Source organism: Monodelphis domestica, chromosome 5 (assembly GCF_027887165.1).
Source record: "Monodelphis domestica isolate mMonDom1 chromosome 5, mMonDom1.pri, whole genome shotgun sequence".
Lineage (NCBI taxonomy): Eukaryota > Metazoa > Chordata > Mammalia > Didelphimorphia > Didelphidae > Monodelphis > Monodelphis domestica.
In genome coordinates this window covers 233,164,861-233,191,971 of record NC_077231.1, presented here as the reverse complement: position 1 = coordinate 233,191,971, position 27,111 = coordinate 233,164,861, and the positions used below count along the sequence as shown (strand labels likewise).

Below are 27,111 nucleotides of genomic sequence, written 5' to 3'. Positions count from 1 at the left end.
GATTTTCCAAAAATGGCAAAATGTCCACTCCACATTTTTGTTTTATACATGCTAACTTTCTACATTGTATAAAAACCAGTAATTAACATAGATCTGAGACTGAATACTATATTACTTGTTTATATAGAGAGAATTTTGACTTTTTCTCCTTTACATTTGAAATTTTTAGTTTTACTTATATCCTTCCAAAAATAAATCACAAGTTAAGAAAAAAAACAAAAACAACAAAAAAGGTCTTATATGCCACTTCTTATATACATGCCATTACTATGCCCAACTTAAACCCTCCACTGGATTGTATTATAATTTTTATTCTTCTGGATATTATTGTATCATAGGAATCACGACCACATAGTATAATTGGAGGGGATTATTGATGTTAAATGAATTCAACAAACATTTGCTTATCACCAAATGTACAACTCACTATTCTAGGTGTTAAGATACAAAGAAGATGCTATGATGCTATGCTTCTGTAACCATTAATACCTCACTGAAATCTTTAGGTCCATGCTCATCCACAAGGAAGGGCCGAGATCAAATGCTATGTCACGACAGATCCCAAATTATGCTCTTTTACCTTTCATGGATGTTTTGATGTTAAAAGACTTCCCTGCCTCACCTCTTCAGGATGATCAAATTGCAAGCTTAATAATATGAGATTTAAGATGCACTCCTCTCTTAAAACTGCCTGAGGAATTTGTACACATCACTGGCTGTTACTGTGAACTGTCTGCTCTCAAATGCTGCCTTTATGGAGAAGACACATAGCTATTCCGTAAGTTATTAATGCATTACCTTGGCCGTACTATCTGCTGCTGATCCAGAGATTATTGTCATAAAAGCTTTGGCAAGAAGTGATGTCTGTAGACCTGAAACTGATTCTGATCTTGAAAAGACTATAAGGGAGAAGAATGTATGCTACTCAGGTTAGCCAAGAAACTTTGGTTAAGACTCAATATTAATTTTGTAAGAATTTCATTATGGTGGACTGATTTTCAAAATCAATCACTGAATCTCCAAAGTAGAAAGGACTTTGAAGACTCCTGAGTTCACCTAGAACATCTATTGCAGCAATCAGAGCTTGGGATAAATTATTTGCAAGTCACAGATTGCCAGGAATTAATGAGATAAAATATGTAAAAAGCTTTTCAAAACCTCGATATGCTACATATATGTTAGCTACTATCATCATCATCATCATCATTTCTGATCATGCTTGCATTTTCCTCGCTTCTTAGAGGGGCTTCTGGACAGACAAGCCATTTCCCTGCTATTCTTAAAATTTCACTTAGGGGACCGAATGCTAGTTACTCTTCTTTGGCTTATTTTGCAATTACCCAACTCCTTTTTAGATCTAGCTATAACAAAGCACTGGCTATCATATTGTAGTAAAGAAGGACAGTGCAATTGAATTAGGAAAAGCATGATAGTGTCAAGCAGAAGACACAATTAACACAGAATGAATCACAAATAGATATTGTGAAATTTTATCATCATCCTAACGTCACATTCTTCCATAGTCTCAGTTTCCAACTTTAAACAGCTACCTGCCAGGCTCAGGGGGTAAAGTTTGCCAAAGCTGAATGTAAAAATGTGCTGTATTGTGGTATTTAGGCTGCTATGCTATTTCCCTTATGGATTGAATTCTGACAGAGATTAAGTTCAAAGTATTCTGGGCTGCCTTGCAGATCATTGAGGTATTAGGAATCAGATGATGCTATTTCCATGAAGGGGTGGTAGAAATGAAACTCCTCTCAAGGGTCGGCAAGCCATGGGAGGGTGACCTTAGTCACTTCTTTTGCTGGAAAGACTAGGGGTGGGAGAAAGAAAATTCCCTGCAATCTCATCAAACCATAGGTCACCTCCCATGCCCATTACTTCCTCTTTCCTCCCATATTCTTTCCAGCATTAATTTAGAAAATATATCACCATTATGTGCTCAGAGTCCATATCTCTTGGGGATTAAGCATCCTGGGAAGAAAAGGGGAGAAAAAGCTAAAACCAACCATTAAAATATTGGCAGGGTACCAGAATGCTCCTGTCTTAGTATGCATTTCAGACATTTGTGGATAGGTTCATGAAGTACAGCTTCTTCCAGAAGAAGAGTTTGGGAGAGAAAGCATTTACAAACCACTTGAATGAGGCTTGTCTCAGTAGGGCAAAAAATATAGCTGCATATAGAGGAATATCAACTGCCTGTGAGGATTAGTCTTTGCAGGAAACAATGGGACTGAATCAATTCTTACCACTATAATTAAGATCATGGCACATATGTCATCCAGGGTCCAGTGAAAAGAGTCAGTCTGACATTTCCCTGTTAGTCAACTGTGAAAGTGTTCTCCCATGATGGCTTGACAATTTAACTAAATGATTAAAAATCATTTTCTCTAGAGCAGGGTTTCTATACATTTTTGTGTGTGTGTCATAGAACCCCTTGGCTGTCTGGTAAATAAAGCTCATGGATCCCCTTTTCAGAATAATCTAAAAATAATTGAAGGATATGCTAAAATTCAGTTAGAGGTTAGTGAAAAGAAAAATGTAATTCTTTCCCCACTCAAATTTATGTATTTCCTGAAATCTACCTATGAACTTCTCTGGGCTCTGTGGACCCACAATTTAAAAAGAGCTTCTTTAGAATCTTCTAGCAAGTCCTTGGAGTTCACCAGAGCCTTAAAAGGAAGGTTTTTCTGACTATCACAACTGTGGAAGTGAAAGCACGTGGCATTTCTATACCCAATAGCAGAACATAGGGACAGTTTCTCAAAGGCTACTGTCTTGTTGGCTAAAATATTAGGATACATAATGGGGAAGAAGGGGCATGATTCTGCTTTGGATTCTTTGGTGCAATGCAGTGATTTCCCCCACCTTTGATTTCCTTAGTGTTTTGTATCTTTTGAAATTCCATGGTTGTATACTGCAGGGACTCTAAAGCAGTTTCTGCAGCAATAAAGTACAGTTATGTTGAAGGTCTGTTTCCTCATCCTTCGTGTGTGCACTGATGCCTGATTCAGCACGTTCCCTATGCCTTCGTTTGTTTGTTTGTCTTTAAAATGGAAGTGTTTGTCATATGCCTTCCTTTTGGGGAAGTTATGAAGATAAATGGGATTTGAGTTTCTTGAGATTTCAAGACATTATTATTGCTGTGGGTTTATAGATTCATAGACACTCCTGTCCTCCCCAGTGGCCTATGGTAATTTGTGTTCCTTTAATGCACTCCAGATCAAGGTGATCAAAATAATCACCTGCATCAAATAATTCCTTTGTATACTTAACCCTTCACAGGATTGGGCACCAGCGAGTAATCTTTCCCTAATACCTCCAATTGTTGAGTCTAATGAAGCTCTACAATGTAGTTGGCAGAAAAATAGCTGCCCTGTCTACTTCACTGGGCTGTTGTCAGTTTCAAATGAAAATATATACCAGCCAGAAGTACACCGGAGCCAGCTTAAGGTGGCTCTCAAGAATTGATGGTTAAATGGCAGCTTGAGCATTTTCCCCTTGGAAATTGTCAAGGGCTATAGATTAAGGCTTAATTTATTGTTCTGTTGATTGTCCAGACATAAGAAAATGATGGTGAAAATGTGACTAGTGCAGGTTAAACCCCAAAGTGTGTTGTGCATTTTTCTTTTTCTTCTGAAAGTCATTTGTTTAAAATTTACACCACTGACTAAAGATGACTTGAAAGTTTGCTCAGAAGACAAAGAAAGCTACTGTACCATGTGATGGACTTTATGGGTATCAACACTGGAAAGCAAGGGAATATGTGTTTAAAAAGTTGTTTTTTTAATGCTGATTAGACTTTCTTTGCTCTTGCTTTCTGCCTGGTTACGATGAGGAGTTGGTATGCATTGGAAAGAACACAGTGGCTTTGGAGTCTGAATATAGGCTCTGTCACGGGCTTCTTTTAACAGGACACTTTGCATTTCTAGACTGAATCTGCTCATCTATAAAATGAGGGCATCTTCCTCAACGATCTTTAAGGTGCCTTCTAGCCCATTCAAAGTCATTTAATCAAGGCAGCTAGGTGGCTCAGTGGATAAAGCACCAGACCTGGAGTCAGAAGGACCTGGGTTCGAATCTATCCTCAGATACTTCCTGGCTATGTGACCCTGAGCAAGTCACTTAACCCCATTTACCTAGCTCTTGCCCTTCTTAGAGTGTTTATTAGGATATAAAGTAGGGTTTTAAAAAATCTTTCAATTGGCTCCCTCCCTAACTCCTTTGTTTTACAGATGAACTAAAGCAACTCTAATGGATAGTATATTTCGCTATCCACGGTGCTAAAAATAGAGAGAAATTGTTAGCCTGTATATAGTAATTTTTAAGGTTTGTAAAAACATACATTTGATCCTCACAATGACTCTTTAAAATAAGTGTTAGTATAATCCCCTTTCGACAAATGAGGTAACTGAAACTAAGAGACATTAAATGAATTTCCCAGGATTTCTTGGTTACTACATGTCTAAGGTAGAATTTGAATTCAAGGTTTCCTGATGCCAAATCCAGCACTCTATCTATCTAGTAAAAAAGACGCTCCACTAAGATCCTAGCCTATGTAATAACTGGTTTTAGAGTTCATATTTCTAATACATATCAATGTGATGAAATACAATTAAACCAATATTTATTGATACTTATTATGTGCTCAACACCATAGGGCATACAGAAGAAGTACATAGAGTCTGAACTCAGGAAGGCTGGAGATAGTTTGGGGAAGTAAAATGTTCACACATGAAATATTAACTTAAGAGCTTCGATGGTTAAACAACAACTCCCTGATACTTCTGGTCTTTTTGACTCTGGCAGAAGCAACTTCTCTCTCTTCTTACATTTCTGGTATCCTTACCTGTTCCTAAGAGTCAAGTTTGAGGTCTAGTAGTGAATCCAAATAATTCCAACAAACAATTATTATGATTTATAAAATTATAGAATCATATAATGTGAGAAATAAGAGAACTCTTAGAGCTCATTTAATATAAACCTTTTCTTTCCAAATGGAGACTCACAGACATCTAGCCACCGCCCAACGTCACAGAGCCAGGATTTGAATCAAAGTTTTTTGTGTCTAAATACAAAGCTCTTTCCTTTTCCCTCACTTCCCCAAATCTTGGTGATTCTGCCTCCACATCAACCATCTAATCTTTCTCCTTTCATCCCTAGTTTAAGCATTCATCACCTCTTACATGGACCACTGCAATAGATCCTTAGTTTGTATTCCCTTCTTCCAGTTTCTTTCCACTCCAGGGCATCCTTCACAGAGCTACCCAAACCTGTATAATCTTCTTAAAGCACAAGCCTTACAATGCCACCATCATTTTTTTAAACCCTCACCTTCCATCTTGGAATCAATACTGTGTATTGGTTCCAAGGCAGAAGAGTCAAGGGCTAGGCAATAGGGGTCAAGTGACTTGCCCAGGGTTGCACAGCTAGGAAGTGGCTGAGGTTAGATTTGAATCTAGGACCTCCCATCTCTAGAGCTGGTTCTCAATACACTGAGCCACCCAGCTGCCCTCTCAGCATCCTTCTTAAAGAGCTTTTTATGTTTCTCTGTTGTATCTAAGATTTAAAAAGCTCCTTATCTTCATTTTTAGTTATTAGTTTATATTTCCAGGCACATTTTATATCTCCTCTTTCCCCACCCTCTATAGGAAGGAAGGAAGGAAGAACAGAAAAAAAGAATGAAAGAAGGATTTACAAAGTGCCTATTATACACCAAGTACTGTAGTAGGTATGGGGGGTAGATAAATTAATATGAGTCAAAGAGTTTATATTCTAAGAGGGAAAATCAGCCCTGTATATAGGGAAGTGACCAGGAATGGAAGTTTTAGTTTAGGGAACCCTGATAATGGTGAATGGATAGAGGCAGCTAGGAGGCACAGTGGATAGAGAACCAGGTCTAAAGTTGGGAAGATCTGGCTTCAAATTTGAACTCAAACACTTCCTAATTGTGTGACCCTAGGCAAGTCACTTAACCCCATTTGCCTAGCTCTTGCCTGTTTGTCTTAGCTAGAAAGTAAGGGTTTAAAATATAGTAAGTGGATCCATAGGACATAAAAAACAACTTGGAATAAGAGATACAATGCTAGACTTGGAGAAAGGAAGACCTAATTTTAATCCTCCCTGTGCCTACTTACTAGCTGTGTGACCCTAGGTAAGTCACAACCACCCTGAACTTCAGATTCATTTGCAAAATTAAAGGATTGGACAGATGTTTCCCTCTAGCTCTAAATATGTACTATAATTGTCATAATCTTTTCAACAGCAATGATAATATTGATTATATATTCCCAGGGCAAAAGAGGGGGTGAGGTATGCTAACAGTAGAGGGGCTGAGGGCCAGTTTTCCAACATGGATGAATGAGAAATGTGGTTTGAGGCTACTTGGATATAATGGATTAAATGAGTTTGAAGGTGACTCCATTACAGAGTGGAGTTCCAAAATGGAATGGATTAACTACCACTAAATGTGTAAGTCCCTGAAGCCCTGGTCTAGAGAGTACCTGGGATTTTCTTCTGTTCAAGGTGGGGTTTTCTAAACTCTACATTCCATCTCCAATTCCATTCTATTCTACTCCATGCCTAAAATGCCCTCCCTCTTTACCTCTAAGAACCTCTTGCTTGATTTGGGGCTCAGTTCATGAATCACATTTGATGGGAAGACAGTCATGATTCTCCCCTAGTTGATGAACCTTTCTCTGACATTCACTAGCTGTATGACTGTGAGAAATCACTTCACTTCTCTGTTTTCACCTCAGTTTCCTCACTTATAAAATGAGAGACTTGAACTTGATGAGTTTTAAGGTCTTTTTTAGCTCCAAATTTATGATTCGATGCTTATTCTCTTCTCAAATTATTACAAATATCTTTATCTATTTGTACTTATAAGAATCCCTTTTTTATTTCCCTAGTGTTAATATTCCTCCCCATTCCTTTAAATTTGTTTTTAATATATAACAAATATATTTTAATATAATGTTTTAAATAATAATATAAAATATGTTGATGCAATAATTTAATGTAAAGCTATTTAGATGTTTTTAATAATAATTTAATATTAATATATAACAAAATATTTTAAATATATCTGTGCACATGCTGTTCCCCTCTAAGTAGAATGTGAACTCCAAGAGGGTAGGTACCATTTTGCCTCTATATTTTCAGTGCTTTGAATACATTTATTAAATATTATCTATGTGTAAGGTATTGTGCTAAATTCTTGAAGTTTAAATAGAAAAGTATGACAGGTCCTGATTCTGAGGAGTTCACATTCTAATGGGAGAGACAACATATAAGGAAGATCTCAGTTGCAAGATAGATGGAAATTTCCAGGATGCACTAGCAAGACAGAGTTAATGCCTCTTATTTAATGTCATTTTTAACATAAAATGATCCCAGTTTCTAATACTAAACCACAGAGCACTGAACCACAGAACCACTTTGGGGCAAGAATTTTCTTTTCTAACTCACCAACATCTGTGGCTATAATACTTTTAGGAACAGTTGCTAGGCTGCATTTCCACAGGGGATGCTTCCCAGGATGATGGCTGAGGGCATCAGGCCAGAAACATTGCTGTTCCTAAGGCTTTTGGTTTTAGGATCCTGTGCTCTCTCCCTTAGAGTATAAGGGGAGATGATGGTCAAGATAGTAGTGATGGGGATGTCTGGTCCCTTCTCCATAGACATTCCTTTTCCAGGTGATGGGGCTACATCTGATCTTACATGTGACTAATAAATGACTTGGGTTTTCTATGAACTATATTTCTACATAACAGCAAGATCCTGATAATTTTTTACTTTCTCTTCTTGAAAAGATGTGCAAACATTGTCTTTTTTATCATTTGCTAACAGAGATTAATTTTTCTTGGCTACTTATTTCCTTGTGTGTGGGGGGATGTGTGTGTGATGGAGGGAGGAGTGTTGATATTAACTTGAAAAAAGTGGTCTTTGGGGGGTTGAGTCTGTAGTGACTTTTTAGTCAACTGACAAGTATTTATTGAATAATTACTGTGTTAAACTATTAGTAAGGAAATAATTATCAGCTATGGCAAGAAAATGCCCCAAAGCTGGGATGGGACAGTGTAGTAGTGATATAGGAGAAAACTCCATACAGGGACTTTCTGCCAAAGTAGTGGGCTCAGTCCCCTCAATCACTGCCAAATCTGTGTTCCTCCCAGGAGAATCCCAAGTTGCAGACATTAATTGGCAAGTCTTCAAATGAATGTAATACCTTGGCATATGTACATAGGCAATAAGATCATAGGGCAGCTAGGTGGTGCAGTGGAAAGAGTGCTGAGTCTGGACCCAAGAAGACTCATCTTTCTGCATTCAAATCTAGCCTCAAAAACTTACTAGCTACCTGACTCTGGACAAGTTGTGTAAGCCTATTTGCCTCAGTTTCCTCATCTTTAAAATGAGCTAGAGAAGGGAACGGCAAACCACTCCAGTATTTTTTCCAAGAGAATTCCAAATGGGGTCATGAAGAGTTGGACATGACTGAAATAACTGAACAACAAATAGCATCATTGCATAATAGAGCTAGAAGGGACATCTTGGACAATTTAGTGTAATGCCCTCATTTTCAGTTTTGGAAACTGAGGCCCAGGGATACTAACTTGCCAATTGTTACACAGATAGTAAGCAGTAGAAGTGGGATTTGAACTTTAGTACTCTGACTCTGAATTAATACTTGATCTCATTGGTGTGAGTAGTTGCTCCAGTACTATAGATCATAATTTATTCATATCTTCTTGTCTAATGTGATGCCTGCCCATATCATTCAACAAAGTATCTACAAAACCTTCTGGAGACGTTCCTCTGACTTTTTTCCTGTCTTAGGTCTGCTAATGCAGTACTCAGACTATCTGTCGTCCTGAGATATAAAAGAAATAAAAAACATAATCCTTGTCTATCAGGCACTTCTTGCTGAGATAAGGGAGAGAAAACAAACATATGGAGAGCAGAGTAGCTTTGTGCAAAGCAATGTGTAACAAAATTATGTGTGCCTACTTAAGTGTGCACTTAAGCACTCAGTCATGTGGAACCAAGAAGAGGACCATAGTTGTACACCATTTTGTGGTTGTTGAGTTGTTTCATTTGTGTCTACCCTCTGTGAACCTATTTGAGGTTTTCTTGGCAAAGATACTGGAGTAGCTTGCCATTTCCTTTCCCAGCTCATTTTACAAATGAGGAAACTGAGGCAAACAGGGTTGAGTAACTTGCACTGGGTCACACAGCTAGTAAGTGTCTGAGGCTGGATTTGAACACAGAAAGTTGAGTCTTTCTGATCCAAAGCCTGACACTATCCACTCTAACACCTGGCTGCAGATAGGTAAAAAAAGAGACAGAGGGAGAAGCTTAATGTTTCTCTGGCCATTTCTAAACTTCCATGAACTATTGGAGCAGCACTAGTATCTTTTCAATTCATCTATGGTTCTCCTTGGACACTGTAGATACTGGTAGCAGCTATTTTCTGCAGAGCGTTTAAAGGTTTATCAATAAGGAATCAGACCAGAATTTTCTTTTATTGGGGCTGCTCCCTTTTGTCAATATTTCACTCTTCTCTAAATAGACAAAGAATTACCTGGAGTATTTGTAGCCCCTTTTCAGAATGAAATCCCTTCATTCCTCTAGCACTATTAAATATCTTCAGTGGCTTTTACCAAGAATAGGGTCTTTGTGTGACTCCCACAGTGTGACACCTCAAACCCACCTTGGAGTTTCTTAGCTTAAGATGCTTCCCTTTAAAAAATTGCTTTTATTTTACTATTGTCCTGGGGCTGGAGGTAGGGGCAAGTGCATAAACTCTGATTCTGTACCCAGTTACATACAACCTATTTGTTCTCATCCCACAACCTATTTGTCCTTCTAACTCTGCTAGGAAGAAAGGGGAGGTGCACGCTTCCTCAAAAGACCATATCTTATCTCTGACAATCTGCCAACCATAGTTGGTAAGTTAACATTTCTTTGGGAGGTGGGGAGGACATGGCAGAAGAGAAGGATCTAAGGCATGTCAGGACACTGGGATTGATATGTTTAAAAACTTTTATTATCATGCAAAACACACTTCCACATTGGTCATTATTGTAAGAGCACACTCATACAAAACCAACCCTCCAAATAAAACCATAAATACACTGATGGGAAAGATGGGATGCTTTGATCTTCATCCATCTGACTTCAACAGTTCTTTCTCTGCAGATGGAGAGCATTCCCCACCATAAGTCTTTCAGGATTGTGGGACTGAGATTTTGGCAAGATATCTCTAAAGAATGGGTTCCCTGATGCCATTTGTCTCCTAAGGGTTGCACATTATTTTTCTACACTATGATCATTAGTAATTTGGGGAAGAGCAGTCTAAGTAGAATGGTGGGGATAGAATAAAAACTGAGTTATAATAGGCTGAGAAGAAAGAGGTTGATATAGAAGGGGAGGAAGTTTTGGTAGGTGAGAGAACAGATCACAAAAAGTTCAGAGGTTCCATCTATTATGGTGCCACAGTAGGAGGTCCTGGGAGTCAAAAACAGTTTAGGAACATTGAGTTTCTAGGATGGACAAAATTTGTCTACTTGTTAATTTTGTATAGGGCTGACCTTGGTCTCACTATCCACTTGCTGAGCCCAAGTTCCATTCTTATATACTTCCTCTCATGGAAAATAAGAATTTCCCCCATGTGGAATTAGGAAAAGGATTCCTAGGATCGAGACTAGAGAGTCATTATGCTTAGGAATGAAGACAAAAGACAATGGTTACAAAAAAAAGTCTCGGCACACATATAGGTTGACATTGGATACCAGTATTCTGGGGATGGGGTTATGGGAATGATGTGCTGAAGGATATAATAGGAATAAGCATTAGATAGAAAGACAGACACATATAGACATATAAAGGTAGCCAGGTGGATGATCTACGATAGATAGCTAGATCATTAATTTAGCACTTATTATGTGCCAAAGTTTGTACCAAGTCTTGAGGATATAAATACAAGCAACTAAGACATTCCCTGATCTCAAGGAGGTTTCATTCAAATGGGGAAAGATTACACGTAAAGGGGGGCTGCAGAGGGCTGGTGTTGGTGGTAGTATGCATGGGGATGTATACAAGAGATATTGCGAAGGTAGAGGGAATGAGATTTGATAATAGGTTGGACATGTGGGGTGAGAAAGAGTCCAGGATGGTATGAAGGCTGTGAGCCTCAATGACAGGAGGATAATGGGATCTTGACAATAATGGGGAAGTTGGGAAGAGGGTAGGGTTTGTCAGGGAAAGATAATGAATTTGGTTTCAGATTAGGGCAAATCTCTATAGAGAGATCTTTAGGAGAGAGTATACACATTCCAACTCTTCTTTTTCCTCTCTTCCCCCCACCTTTGTGGGGCTGACTGAGTAGCATCTATAACTCAGTGGATCGAGTACATCAAGAAGACCCTATTACTAGCTGTGTGGCCCCGGACAAGTAACTTAACCTCTTGGCCTCAGTTTTCTTCTCTATAAAATGGAGATAATTACCTCCCAGGGTCATGGTGAAGATCAAATTAGGTAAACTTGGAAGGTGCTTTGGAAACCTTAAAGTGCTATATAAATGCTAGCTTTTATAAATCTGCCTGCCAGGTAATAAGCGTCTTCAAATATTGAGTTGGCTTCATGCTATTTATCCTCTCCCCTGCCCCCCAAATCTGAAATTTACTCTTTTTCTCTCATATTTTCTATGTGAAACATTCTGTTTCACCACATTGGTCTGAGTCACTTGCTGACTGCTTATTTATTCCTGATAATAAGCCCTTGTTCTTGTGAAAATGAGAGTTTTCCCCTCCCAAAGCCCTATACTTCCCCTCGATTATATGCTGGCATCATTCTGTGGAATCCTTCAGCACCCTGCATCTTCCTTTTTGCCAAGAGAATGTGTCATTACTAGGATTGCTGCCACCAATAGGAGGCTTTAGTGTCAGCTAATTAAGCCTGCTTGAAAGGGAAATAAAATGAACCAGGATGAGGAGAAAGGGCAGATATCCTTTGGCTTCAGAGCCCAAAAGGAAGGAATTGAGAACTAGCCTTTTCAGTATGTGCTTTTTAGACTATGGGGTTTGGAAAAAGCTTCTTATTAGCTAATGGAATGGGAGATCTTTTTGAGGTCCAAAGATCCTTTTCTTTTCTCTTTTCCTGAGGTTCAAATCTTATTACTCTTGTCAAAATCTGGCAGTGTTTCCCTCTCCCCCCATATTTCCACACAATCCAGAGTAGTTAGGAGCAATATATTGTTAATATCTATCCCACTCAATCCTTATCCTGATCTAGATTGGTTTTTTAAATTTTAAAATTATTCATGATATGTAACTGGGCAGAATTCACCAGAGCCAACCACCTCTTTGTAGGCTTCCAATAGGGGATGAAAATAGATGATCTTGAAGAGTAAGGGTACTGAGATATATTTTTTCATGATCCATTGGTACATCATAATATAATGGAAAACATTCTGGGTTTGGGAGCAAAGGATCTAGGTTTAACTTGTCTTTTCTGCAGCGTTATACATGTTTGGGATTTCAGAGATCGTGGAAAGACTGCAAGATTTCTTAAATAGAGCAGGTGGTCATGTACAAGTGGTGCATGGAGAAATGTGCAGTTGGGTTCACTTTGTAGCCACTTTCTCAGTCCCTATCTTTATCTGGATTAGGAAAATGAGGTCATATATTTAATTACTCCTAGCAGTTCCACTACATTCACAGAATAATAATTCCAAACCTGATGGCCTGCAGATTTTAGGGGCTGTGCAGTTTTATACAAAGGGAGATGGATGCTGCAACCTAGGATAAGCAAAGCTCATCCATGTTTGATTATTCTAGTCATGAATAGAGCAGATAAGGCTAAAGACAGAGACTGGTAAAATACCTTTTCAGTTAGGGACTACCCTCATGGATATTTATAAATCACTTAGCTTTTGTCATTTCTCCTTTGAGAGGAGATGCTTATTCTAACTGGCCTGGGCAAACAATTTACTAGCCATATGGCTGTGAGAAAATAATTTAATTTCTCTGCACCATAGATTCTTCACCTGTAAAATGGGGCTAATGATAACTATATATTTTACCAAATGGGTTCATTGGAAGGAAAACATATTGCAAATTGTATAGCACTAGGTAAACATGAACTACAAGAATAATAATTGCTATTAATATTAATGTCTTAATAACAGCCAGGCCAGCACTGGTCAAAATCATCATTTAAAGTATACTTACCCTCTTTTATTTACTTATATTTTTATCCTCTTTCCCCTCCATTAAATACCTCATATTCTGAAGTATTAGATATGATGTCTCTCCTACGTCAGTTCTGGCTGGACAGTGTTCCATGTTTACAATCTTTTCTTCTATCAACATTTGCATCTTCAAGCAATGGTTTTGGTGTCAGGGACTTATGTTTGAATCCTGGCATTGCTCTCAACTATTTGACCAGAAGCAAGGAAGGAAAGAAATAAAGATTTATTAAGTCTGATTATGTACCAGGAACTGTGCTATATAAACCTCATTTGATCCTGAAAATAATCATAGGAGGTAATCCAGAGAGGTACTATTATTATTGGCTTTTTGTAGTCAAGGGAAACTGAGGCAAGCAGAAGTTCAGGGGCTTGCTCAGGGAAATCCAGCTAGTAAATGTGTGAGGCCAGATTTGGACACAGATGAGATTTTTTTGACTTCATGATTGGCTCTCTATCCACTGCCTCTAATTCAATTACGTTTCCTCACATATAAAATGAGGGGATTGATCTCTGAAGTCACTCGAGCTTCAGATGATCTCATATTGATGACATCGGTTCTGTGCTCTGATAGGAATTAGAGGTACTTAATAAATGTTGATTGTTTGACTGATGTACACTAAGGTCTCAATGGCTTTGTGTGTTGCAACCTTTTTCCTCCTATTCCATTTCTCCAACCTAGCTAATATTTTTACTTGAACAGGAGGACAGGTATATTTGGCAAGGATGTGATGGTAAATATTTAACTAAACCTCTCCTCTCCAAAAAAAAAAGCACGTACAACATACTTTTGAGTTTCATTTACATCATTAACATTTTCATCTTCACTTTCTTAAGTTAGACAATCAACAAAACAATAAATCAAGCCCAAATTTGTAGTGTTCTCTGATTTCTAAGAGAGGAGGGGGGTGGAGACAGGGAGACAGACAGAGAAAGGGGACTGGGAGAGAGAGAGAAAGAGAGAGAGAGAGAGAGAGAGAGAGAGAGAGAGAGAGAGAGAGAGAGAGAGAGAGAGAGAGAGAGAGAGAGAGAGAGAGAGAGAGACAGGGAGTCAGAGAGTCAGGGAGACAGACAGAGAAAGGAGACAGACCAGGAGAGAGAGAAGGGGGGGAGACAGATAGGGGCAGAGGGAAAGAGAGAGAGGAGACAGAGAAAGATAGAGAAAACAGACAGAAAAAGGGGACAGATGGGGAGAGAAAGAGACAGAGACAGATAGACAGAGAAAGGGGACAGAGAGAGAAGAGAAAGAGAGGAAAAGAGAGAAGGAGAGTGAGTGAGCACTTCTATGATGTTACACATTACTATAGGGAGGTAAATTGAGACAGTGTTACCTCATGGCTTTGCTCCAAGAAAGCACATTCCAATTCTTTTGATGTTACTGTGAGCTTTGGTGCTTAACTGGCAACTGAAGCCAGCTCTGAGAGTGGGCATGTTGGCTACTCTGGCAGCGCACATGCTGCTCACTGAGAAGGGTCACTCAAGGTACCAGACAGATTCTGAAGCTCCCAAGCTTGGCCCTTTGATGATAATAGAATAAAGTTTTAAGTTTATTAGAAAAGTCACTTTCACCTCTGATCTAGTCACTTTCATCTCTCATCTCACAAATAGAGAGAGAGATGGGGACTGGGCATTGCTAAATTCTGGACCAGTGATTTCATTGGTTGGGAGATACTTTGGTGATCAAACTTTCTCTACTAATGCAGGACAGCACATTCTCTAAAACTCTTGTTCTTAGAGAATTGGATTATACACTGAAATGTGAAATAACTAAAAAGGGTTAAAAAGTCAATATGTATAAAAGGCAGAGCTTGAACTCAGGTCTTCCTGTGTCTGAGCACAGGTCTCTATCCTCTATTTTATGTTGTCTCTCCTTCCACCATGAATAAGTCCTTTAAAAGCTCAACCTCTAAACTTCAGGGAAGCTGTTCTTTTACCTTACATTAAACAATTATCTTCTTATAACCAACTGGCAATATGGTTGTTCTCTTAGGGGAGGAGCTCAACATAATGCTCACAAACCCTCAAGGAGTCCCTGGATAGATATCGGGGGTCATGAACTTAGATGGGAAAATTTACATCATTCTTTTCAACAACCTCTTACTAAATTTTTTTTTCTCCAGGACCAGCATTCTATCCACTGAACCATCCAGCTGCCTCCAATAATAAATGATAATAGCTAACGTTTATATAGAACCTAGTACATGCCAGGCACTGTGCTAAGGGTTTCATAATTAATATATCATTTTATCCTCACAACAACTGTATAAGGTAGGTGCTATTATCATCCCATTTTAGAGATGAAGACAATGAGGCAGACAAGCTGAGCAGTTGACTTGCTTAGTGTCACATATGTGGTAAATGTTTGAAACTGAATTTGAATTCAGATGTTTTTGACTCTAAACCCAGAGCTCTGTCCATTATGCCACCTAGCTAGAAGAGACCTCAGAGGTCAGCTATTCCAGTCACCTCATTTTACAGATGAGGAAACAGAGACTCAAGAAAGTTGAAATGACTTGTGCAAAGGTAGACAGGTAGCACAGAGCAAGAGCTGAGATTTGAACCCAGGTCCTTACAGCTCCACTCTTTTTCACAGACACTGACTGCCTCACTCGACTTAATAAATGTTAGTTGAAAATATTTATAGCAGTTGGAGCAACAAAAAACTCAAAACAAAATACATGCCCATCAATTGGAGATTAGCTAAAGAAATTGTGGAAGGTGATCATGATGGCATGTTATTGTTATCTAAGAAATGATGAGCATGAAGAATGCAAAGAAACATAAGAAGACATGAACAGAGGCAAAGAGAAGAAAACAGAACCAGGAAAACAATATACATGATGACAACAACAAAAGAACAGGATGGAATGCTGCAAAACTATCAAGACTGGTCTTAGCCCTGCGAAATGATCTAAAAAGACACCTCCCTTTGCATCTTGGCAGATGTGAATGACCAGAGGTGTGGGATGTTGCCTATAACATCAGATTTTTTTAATAGGTTACTTTTATAAAACTTTTTTTCCTTCTCTCTTGTTTCTTCTTCTCTATTATAGGGGATGGCTCTTAAAGATGGCGTGGGAAGAGGAATACCTATGGGAAAAGTAAGTGCTCTAAAAAAGAATCAGCATAAAGGTATTAAAAAATGCTTGTTGAATTGATGTCCCACTCTCTTCATGACCCTGGACTCCTGAATAGAACCAGGCAAAACTGAATAGACTCCCCCAGATATTTACTGAACTGGGTCCAGTCCATGTTTCAAAAATACCCTCCTCAAAGCAAATGATTAAATTATATTGTACTGGGTCCACTTAGATGTGCCACCAAACTAACCTTTTAAATTTCACTTATTCTCTCTACTTTTATAAGTTTTATTGGTGTTTTCTTTTTTTTTATTACAGATTACCTGCACTTAATGAATACAAATAAGCAAAACTACTTATCTTGACCTCATCTGAAAATGCGAGTACCATTTCATTTGGGACCACCCATCACCTCTTTATTTCTAAAACATAAAACTGTCCCTGTACTCTCTTAATCCCTCTCCACTTCCTTTTGCTCTTTCTGGGTAAAAGTAAAACTCCAGCCTGAAACTTCATAAGCACCCTACAAAGCAAATCCCTCCAGTGACTCCCTGTGTTTCATCTGGTGTCTTTATCCATCCAAAGAGCTGGGGGGCTGGGGGAGGAGGGAAGTGATGGGGGGCCCTGTTGTGCCTGCAGGAAGAGGTAGTATAAAAATTTCATGCCCTTGCCCTGTGAACAGAAGGCTAACGCCACAGGGGCTCCAGCTCCCTACTGGCCTGCCCTTTCCCCAAGCTGAAGAGAAGGTCCATGGTGTTTGAGCAAAGGATTAATAGAAAGCAAAAGGTCACAGGCAAGCTGACAGGAGCCACTGTAAATCCCATATGGAGTTGGGGATGGATAAAAGCTGGGCTTTCTTGGAGGGGGATTCAAGAAGATTTTTTTAACTGGAGAAAAGCCAGAAGTAGTGGTTTGCTTGATATCTAGTGTTTGTGTAAGGGGACAAATCCGCTATTAGCTTGTGGCTCCAGTTGCAAATGTGTGCTCCTTATTTCCTCTTTCCTGCCTCAGGTGTCTGGTTATTGCATCTTTCATATTAAGAGCTGGAATTAATGTGAAAGAACATTTGGTTCTCCCCTTCATTTTGCAGATGAGCACCAATGAGGCGGTGAGGTATATCATCCTATTTATCACTTTGTATAGCAGAGTAATAATTGCACATGTAGTACACATGCCATTGTGTTCAGATGGGTGAAAGATCTCTGGTTCTGGAGTGAGATATTGTTGGAACACTGGACAAATCAATTCAACAATCTCTCTGAGCCTCCGTTGCCTTATTTTTACAATGGGGACAATAATGCCTGCACTAACTGCCTCAGAGGGTGGTTATAAAGACTATAAAACTTAAGGCGGGGCAGCTAGGTGCCTCAGTGGATTGAGAGTCAGACGTAGAGACAGGAGTTCAAACTCATCTCAGATACCCTCTCTCTGTGGGACCTGGGTAAGTCACTTACCCTCCATCGACTAGCCCTTCCTGCTCTTTTGCCTGGATATCAAAATACAGTATGGATTCCAAGACAGGAGGTAAGGGATTTAAAAGAAAGTGCGTTAGTCAATAAACATTTATTAATCACCTCCCATGTGTCAGGCAGGCTATGATAAATGCTGAGGATATAAATAAGGTGAAAGATAAGATGATCCTGTGCTGGAGGAGCTTGAAATCTAACTGGGGACACAAAAGGCAAACAGCTATTTACCAACCAGGCTCAGGATAAGGAGGATGTCATCATCAGAGGGGACAGTTAGGTGAGGCAGTGGAGAGAGCACTGGCCCTGGAGTCTGGTAAACCTGACTTCAAATCTGACCTCACACATTTTCTAGATGTTTGGCCCTGGGCAAGTCTGTTTCCTTATCTCTAAAAACTGGAGAAGTTAATGGCCAACCACTCCAGTATCTTTGCCAAGAATACCCCAAATGGGGTCACAAAGAGTTGGGCAGGACCGAAAGGACATCAACAGAGGGAAGGAACTAGAACTGAGGGATTGGTAAAAGCTTCCTGTAGACAATGAAATCTTAAACTGGGATGGTGCAATGTTGGCCAAGAGGTAGTTACTGGAGAAGTTAATGGCCAACCACTCCAGTATCTTTGCCAAGAATACCCCAAATGGGGTCACAAAGAGTTGGGCAGGACCAAAAGGACATCAACAGAGGGAAGGAACTAGAATTGAGGGATTGGGAAAGGCATCCTATAGACAATGAGATCTTAAACTGGGATGGTGCAATGTTGGCCAAGAGGGAGTTATTGGAGCCATTGACTGTAAAAGGGAAGAGATTTCTCCCAATGGAGGTGGAAGCTTAGGGACCCTTGCCAGGAACCATTCCATGGTTTCTGACCTCAAGGAACAGGTTGCTGCTGAGATAGGAGACTTGAGACTGGAAAGCTAATCTGAGAGTGAGACTAGGAAACTCTCAGTGGAGGCTAGAAAGCCTCAGCTATATCCTTTCACTTCTCTTGTTCTGAGGAGGTGGGCTGTGGGGTAGACCCCTTCCACCTAGGAGGTGGGGTAGTTGCCCGAGAATTTCAAATAGAAACCTGAGGAGTCCTTGCATCTCCTGAGGTTCTGATCTAATTCCCCCAATGCTGAGAGGTTTCCATAGCTTGGAGGAAGTTCTCTTTTACAGTCAATTCAATTTATTGGAGCTTCAAATAGGAGAATGTTTGTGGTCCCTTTTTCAGGTGGTTGAAATAGTTATTCACACCTGGCCTTGTAAAGATGAATTCCTCTTGCACTGCTAGTTATCTGTAAAGCTGGAGGTGGGAGTGGGCTGAAGTTCCTACAGGAATATTAGATTTATAAAGGCACCCCCTCCCCAAAACCTCTCACAGTCTTATACCCATCCAATGTGGGGGCAGGGGGAGCAATGAGATCCTGCCTTCCACCTGGAAACTCTACCTACCATGGCTTCAGACTTTAACTAATCAGTATCAGCCCCCTCCTAACAAACAATCATATATGGGTAAAATTTGAGCAGAAAACTAGGACAGTTGTGACTTGGGCAAACACTATTATCCATGCAAACAGACTCTGGAAATGGGACGAGAAGTCACAGAGCCTGATGTTGTCCTACTAGTGAAAGCTGGCTCCTGAAATATGGGGTTGAAAGAAAATAATTGATGGTCAGATTATTGGAGTGCTTGTAAAACTGCTGGGAAATTAAAGAGGAAGGAACTAGTCTCTTGGCCCTTCTTAAGGCTCAGAGATATCCTTTAAAGCAGAAGTGTCGAATTTATGGTGGAAAAAAAAGAATCCAATAAAAGTGCAATTAGGAAATTTTTAACAAAATAAATAAAAAGAGGCAGTTTGGTAGTTCAGTGGATAGAATGCCAGGAAGCACCTGGAGGGGGGGGGGACACAATTCAAATCTGATCTCAGACATTTATTTCTCAGCTGTGTGACCCTGCGCAAGTCACTTAACCCAATTGCCCAGCTGGTCTTCTGGTCTTAGAACTGATACAAAGGCAGAAGGCAGGGCTTAAAAAATACAATATGAAATAGATAATATTAATTTATGATTTTCTAAGTCAACCTGGAGCCAGCAGAGAGGTGTTTATATTTGAATTTAACAGCACAACTCTCATGGCAATGTCCCATTAGACAATTCAGTGGAGACTGCAGATGGCATTCCATGGAGGGAAGGAGTAATGGGCTTAATATCTGTGGGGGCTTTTTCAGAACCTTTAGTTGCACAGAGTAGTCACTCACTATACCATTTTAGAAAAGCATCTACTTGCCTTTTCCTGGGGTCCTAATTGCCCCTGAGTAGTTGATGTAGTCATAGAGTCACTTTTTATTTAGATCTGACGATCATGGTTTTGGTGATGAAAAGATGGTCCCTCTAATAGGATGAGGAGAGGAGAGGAAACTTCTATTGCTAAATGGAAATGGTATAAAGTATTAGGAATGACCTTTACCTTTTGGTACTTTTGGTGTTAGTCTCTTTCACAAACAGGTAATAATTCTGCATAACAATGAGTCCTCTAGACCAGACCCTCAACTCTTGCCTCCTCTGCTGCCTCAGTGGACCCTCACTTATAAGGACTTGGATCCTGAGAAATGCCAGCTTGCCTGGTTGACTGATGGTTCCATCCTGCTGCAAGAGAGGCATATTCAATGGTCATAAACAGCCATTAATTCATCCATAGATGATAGCCTAGGAAATAAGGGTCCTGGCAAGTCCTTTCAGTCATTTTAACTCCAGGCTCCATGACTGGCATATGAGAGTCGTGAGGGATGGGAGAGAAAAGATCTTCATCTACACAAGTTTCTAAGTAGTGGCCATGAACCTGACCAAGTGTTCCAGGGTCTATGGAACAGGATAGACAATAAAACTCTCTTCCCTTTGGGGTCAGGAGAAATAGAGGATTTTTGCTAATGTCTCCAATTGCACATGTTTTTTTTTTTTGTGTGTGAGGAATGTCAGCATCCATCAGAGACATCATATGCTAAATAGCCAAGTTGAGCTGTTACAAAGGCAAAAGAGGTTGGGAAGTGGGTAGTTTTAACTGGGATATTTGGATATTTTCCATCCATTGAGAAAGGAAGAAAAAAACTCATTACAAATATATATAAACATGATAACAAATATCTGCATTAACTATGTCTAAAAAAAGAAAATAAAATAGGATTTAGTCTGTACTCTGAGCCCATCAGTACTCTATCTTTTTGGCATTGTGATTGGTCATAGTGTTGAATAAAGTTAATTATTCTTATAATTTTGATATTATATAAATTATTCTCTTGGGTTTGCTAACTTCACTTTGCATCAGTTAATTTGTTTTGTTAGATTTTTCTTGAGACTGTTCCTTGATGTAATGCTTCAATCTGCACTCAGACTTCATCAGTTCTCTCTCTGGAGGTGGATTCCATTTTTTTTTTTTTGTTATGGATCATTGTTTTGATTAGAATAACTAAGTCTTTCACAGTTGATCATCTCTGCAATATTGCTGTTATTATATGCAATGTTCTCCTAGATTTATTAAATTCATTTTGCATCAGTTCATACAAGTCTTACCAGGTTTTTTCTAAATCACCTCCATAATTTGTAACACAACAGTGTCACAATTATATATCACAACTTGTTCAGACATTTCCTAATTGATGGGAATTTCCAATTTCCAATTCTTTGCTACCAATAAAAAACTGTTATAAATATTTTTGTACATAGAAGTCTTTCCCCTTTTCCTTTGATCTTTTTGGGATAGCAGTATTGCTAGGTCAAAGCGTATGCAGTTTAATAGTTCTTTGGGCATAGTTACAAATTATTCAACAGAATGAATGGACCAGTTCATGATTCTACTGATATTATATATATTAGTGTCTCTTTTTCCCCCAAATCATTTCTAGCATTTGCTATTTTCCTTTCCTGTTATGTTAGCCAATGTGAGAGGTTTTAGGTGGTACCACAGAGTTGTTTCAATTTGTATTTTTCAAATTACTAGTGACACGAAACACTTTTTTATATGGCTATAGATAATTTTTATTTCTTTCTCTGAAAACTGCCTGTTCATACCCTTTGACTATTGATGAACTGGAAAATAGTTCTAATTCTTATAAATTTGATTTAGTTCCTTATATATACAAGAAATAAGACATTTATCAGAGAAATTCACTACAAAGCCCACCCCCCACCTCAGTTTCCTGCTTCTCTTCTAATTTTAGCTGTTTTCATTTTGTTTGTGCAAAAAAACTTTAATTTTTTGGAATTAAAATTGCTCATCTTACCTCCTGTGAATCTCTATCTCTTGTTTAGTCAGGAATTCTTCCCCTATTCACATATGTGATTGCTAGTTTCTGTGTTCCACTAATTTGTGTATGATGTTGCCTTTTATGTCTAAATCATGTGTCCATTTTGAGCTTATCTTGGTATACAGTGTGAGATACTGATCTATATCTAGTTTCTGCCAGATTATTCCAGTTTTCTCATTAGTTTTTGTCAAATAATAAGTTCTTTCTTCCAAAGCTGGGGTCTTTTGGCAACAAACAATAGGTTATTATGCACATTTACTTCTGTACATTGTGTACCTGAAGTGTTCTGCTGATCAATTTTTCTATTTCTTGTTATTGTTCAGTTGTTTCAGTCATATCCGACTCTTCTTGGCTCCATTTGGCAGTTTCTGGATAAAGGTACTGGAGTGGTTTGGCATATTTTTCTCCAGTCTATTTCATAGATGAGGAAACTGAGGCAAACAGGGTTAAGTGACTTGCCCAGGGTCACACACAGTTAATAACTGAAGTCAAATTTGAACTAGGATTTTCCTGACGCCAGCCTACTCTATCCACTGCACCACCTAGCTGCCCTTTATTTCTTATCCAGTACCAATTTTTTGGGGGAAATTATAACTTTATCATATATTTTGAAATATGGTACTATTGGGCTACTTTCCTTCCCTCTCCCCCCCCCCCATTAATTCTCTAGATATTCTTAACCTTTTTTAATTTTCTAGATGAAATTTATTATTTTTCTCTAGCTCTATAAAGTAATCCTTTGGAAGTTTGATTGGTATAGTAGTGAATAAATATATTAATTGAGGTAACATTGTCATTCTTTTTGTATTGATTCTGCCTATACATGAGTAATTAATATTTCTCCAGTGATTTAGATATGTCTTTATTTGATTAAAGAATGTTTCATAATTGTGTTCATAATTGTGTCTTTATCTCTAGGGTTTTTTTTTTAACTCTTATCTTCCATTTTAGGATTCTACTAAGTACTGGTTCCAAGGCAGAAGAGTGGTAAGGGCTGTTGGGGTAAAGTGACTTGCCTGGGGTCATATAGCTCGGAAGTGTCTGAGGTCAAATTTGAACCTAGAACCCCCTGCCTTCAAACCTGGCTATCTATCCACTGAGACATAGTTATTTTAAATTAACATTTTTTTCAATCTCTTGCTAGTTTTTTTGGTGTACAGAAATGGTGATAATTTGAGTGGGTTGATTTTATATAATGCAACTTTGCTGAAGTCAATAATTATTTCTGTTAGTTTTTTGAGTCTCTAGAATTTTCCAAGCAAACCATATTAAATACATAAAAGTGATAGTCTTGTTTCCTCTTTGACTCTGCTTATTCTTTCAATTTCTTTTTTCTACTATATATTTTTTAAAACAGGAATGGGGTGTTGTATTTAATCAAATTATTTCTGCATCTATTGAAAGTCACATGATTTTGTTGTTTTTGTTACCAACATGGCCAAGCATGTTTATAATTTTCCTCAAACTGAAAAGTCCTGCATTCCTGATATAAATCTAGATTTGCCATAGTGTTAATATAACTTTGTGATAGATTGCTGTAGTCTTTTAATATTTTATTTAAAAATTTGCATCAATAATCACTAAGGAATTGGTCTATACTTTTCTTGCTCTTTGAGTCTCTCTGGTTTAATGTAGACCATATATAATAAATATAATAATATAGACCATATTTATGTTATATAAGGAATTTGGTAGAGCCCTTTCTTTATTCTTTTTTAGATAGTTTATGTGTATTAGAATTAATTTCACTTGCAAATCCATCTGGACTTGTTTTGTTATTGTTTTTTCCCTTAGGGAGCTCATTTATGGTTTATTCAATTTCTTTTTCTACAAAAGGGTTATTTAAGCACTCTTTCCTATTCTGTTAATCTGAGTAATTTATATTTGTGTAAATATTCATCGATTTCATTTCTATTTCCAGTTCTCTTGTCATATAGTTGGACAAAATAACTCTTAAAAGTGTTTTCATTTCTTCATTTGTAAATTCTCTTTTAAATCAAATTTGCTAATGCCTAATCTATTTTATTGGTTTTTAAAAAGCAGTACTTGGTTTTATTCATTAGTTCATTAGTTTGTTCCCTTTCCCTTTTGTTAATCTCATTCAATTTTTAAGATTTCCAATTTGGAATTTAATTGAGGCTTTCTAAAATTTTTAGTTGCTTGCCCAACTTATTAATATACTTTCTTTTACTGATGAAAGTGTCCAATGATATAGATTTCCCCTCAACTACTGATTAGCTTACATTCCACAGATTTTGGCACGTTGTAATTATCTTTTATGAAATTGTTGACTGTACCTATAATTTATTTTTTGATCAACCTATTATTTAAGACTAGATAACTTAGTTTTCAATTTTTTTATCTTTGCTTCAAGGGTTCTTTATTCAATGTAATTTTTATTGCATTATGATCTATAAAAGATGCATTTAGTGTTTCTGCTTTTCTGCATTTGTTTATATGAGGTTTTTGTACTCTAACACATGCTTAATTGTTTTGAAGGTGCTATGTGTATTTGAGAATTAGGTAAACTATTTTCTATTCCAATTTAACATTCTCCAGAAGTCTATTATATCTAACTTTAACATTCTATTCAGATCATTAACTTTTCTTTTTTCTTTTTTGGTTAGATTTATCTAGGTCAGAAGAAGGTAAAATAAGAGCCTCTCTATTATAGTTTTACTGTCTATTTTTTCCTGTAACTCATAAAAAAAAACCAGAAGCTATACCATTGAGTGCATATAACTTTAGTATTGATAATTGATTTATTGTCTATAGTATCTTTTAATAAAATGTAGTTTCCATTTTATCTCTTTTAATTAGACATACTTTTTGCTTTTTGCCTGAAATTAGAATTGCTACCAAAGCCTTTTTACTTTATCTGAAGCAGAATAAATTCTACTCTAGTCACTTATTTTTTCCTTTTTTTTTTAAAATTTAGGCTATTTTTTCTATGGTTACATGGTTCTTGATTTCCCACCTCCCCCTTCCCTCCAGAATGGTTGGACCAATTCACAATTCCACCAGCTGTATATTAGTGTCCCAATTTTGCCACATCCCCTCCAATATTTATCACTTTCCTTTGCTGCTATATTGATCAGACTGTTAGGTATAAGGTGGTTCCTCAGAGTTGTTTTAGTTTGCATTTCTCTAATCAGGAGATATTTAACTCTTTGAGTTTAATTCTATATTGATCTCCAGAATGATTGAATGAGTTCACAGTTCCACCAACAAAGTGTTGGTGTAGCATCCCCATTTTTCCACATTCCCTTCAGCTTTTGCCATTGTGCCCTTTTATCATTTTAGCTAATCTGATAGGTATGAGATGATATCTCAGAGTTATTTTGATTTGCATATCTCTAATTAATAATGGATTCGAATACTTTTTCATATGGATATATTTGACTTTGATTTCTTCACCAAAAAACCATCTTTTCATAGTGGGACACTTTTTGAAGAGAGGTATTCTAATGGTGCATTAGAAAAGTGACTTAGTATTTTTTTCCTTGCCCTGTAAGAAAAAAGATGAATTAGAAAGAAAACATTGTTAGGAAGAAAAGTTAGAAGACTATTAAAATAAGCAGTGTCAGTAGAAGAGATGAGGGACTAAACTTTGGTGCTTGTAGAAGGAACAGAAAAGTGATAGCTATGAGAGATACTGCTTATCTTCCTTGGCTTTTGAGTTTAATACAAGCAGAGAAGTAAGGAATAAGTACAGTCTGAGAGAGGGAAGACAGTAAGTTCAGTATTAAACATGTTGATGTGGTCATACCAGTGGGATATCCAATCAAAATTTATACATAACAATTGGAAACAGGGGACTTGAGCTCCAGAGAAAGGCTGTACTTGGAGAAATAGATTTGATGGCAATCAAATTATCTGTCAAAAATATCCGCTCATTTGCAAATATTAGAGGAGTTGTTACCAAGGTCTTCTCCTATTTTGTGTGAATTCTTTTTTGTTATTACTTAATCCCATTCCTTCTCTGACATTTCTTCACTGGCCACTTTAGGGAAGCTGGGTGACTCAGTAGTTAGACTTGGAGTCAGGAAGACTCATCTCAGGAGTTAAAATCTGGCCTCAGATACTATCTGTATGAGTATGATCCTGGGCAAGTCATTTAACCCTGTTTGCCTCAGTTTCTTCATCTATAAAATGAGCTGGAGAAGGAAATAGCAAACCACTACAGTATTTTTGCCAATAAGATTCCAAATGGGGGCAGGAAGGATCAGATATGACTAAAATGACCGAATAACTACAACTTTGGGGCAGGTGATGGAGGTAAAGGACAACTAAGAAATTCCCCTAAAGATAGAGACCAAAGATTTGGATGTATGTTGGAAAACTCTGGTGGCTATGCTGGTAGCAGGTTCAAAGCTAAGATTATCTGAGGAGGTGATTGAGAGTAGAGATCTGGGGTCAGGCTATAGGAAGTTCAACCTCCTAGGTGAGGCAAGTCCTTCTATAGGTGCAGATTGTCACCTTTTCTGCAACTTGTAGTTTTAGAGAGTTTCTTAGAACACTTAGATGTTAGGAGATTTGCTCCCAGTGACACAACCAGCGTATGTCAGGGTTAGGACTGAAGGTCATCTTGGCTTTGAGACTGATTCTCTATTATGCCAGCTTGTTTCTCACATGAAGTAGGCATAGCAAGTATTTTCCCCATTTTGCAGATGTGAAAACTGAGACTAGGTAGGTTAAATAACTTGCTTAAAGAAGATCAGTCAATGAGTGACAAAACCATGCAAACTCAAAGACTCCAGCTCCAAAGCCAGCTTGTGTGCTTTCCACTACATCATGGCGTCATAGTCAGTATCTCTGGAAAGGGTGTACTATATGCTCAACACCATGCCATGCTGATTTGGGGCACAGGCAGTCATTTGCATCCTTGGGAAGCTTACAAGCATTTTGGGGAGTAGGCAGCATGGGGAGAAAGGTGATATGTAATCAACACTAGATTATGTGGAGCATACAAAATGTGATAGTTCAGAGAAAGAAGAGATAACTGTGAGGAAGGCTTCAAGAAGGAAGTGGGGTC

At 38.1% G+C, this 27,111-nt stretch overlaps 1 protein-coding gene across 1 annotated transcript in view; it reads left to right on the top strand.

The window, feature by feature from the left end:
* Nucleotides 1-16,908, top strand: part of PAXIP1 (PAX interacting protein 1) — a 134,807-nt gene extending 117,899 nt beyond the window's left edge. Inside the window, exons 23-24 of the transcript XR_008912360.1 lie at nucleotides 16,303-16,350; nucleotides 16,648-16,908. The gene's annotated coding sequence lies outside the window, so the exon portion shown is untranslated. The remainder of the gene's footprint in view (nucleotides 1-16,302; nucleotides 16,351-16,647) is intronic.
* Nucleotides 16,909-27,111: the final 10,203 nt, after the last annotated feature.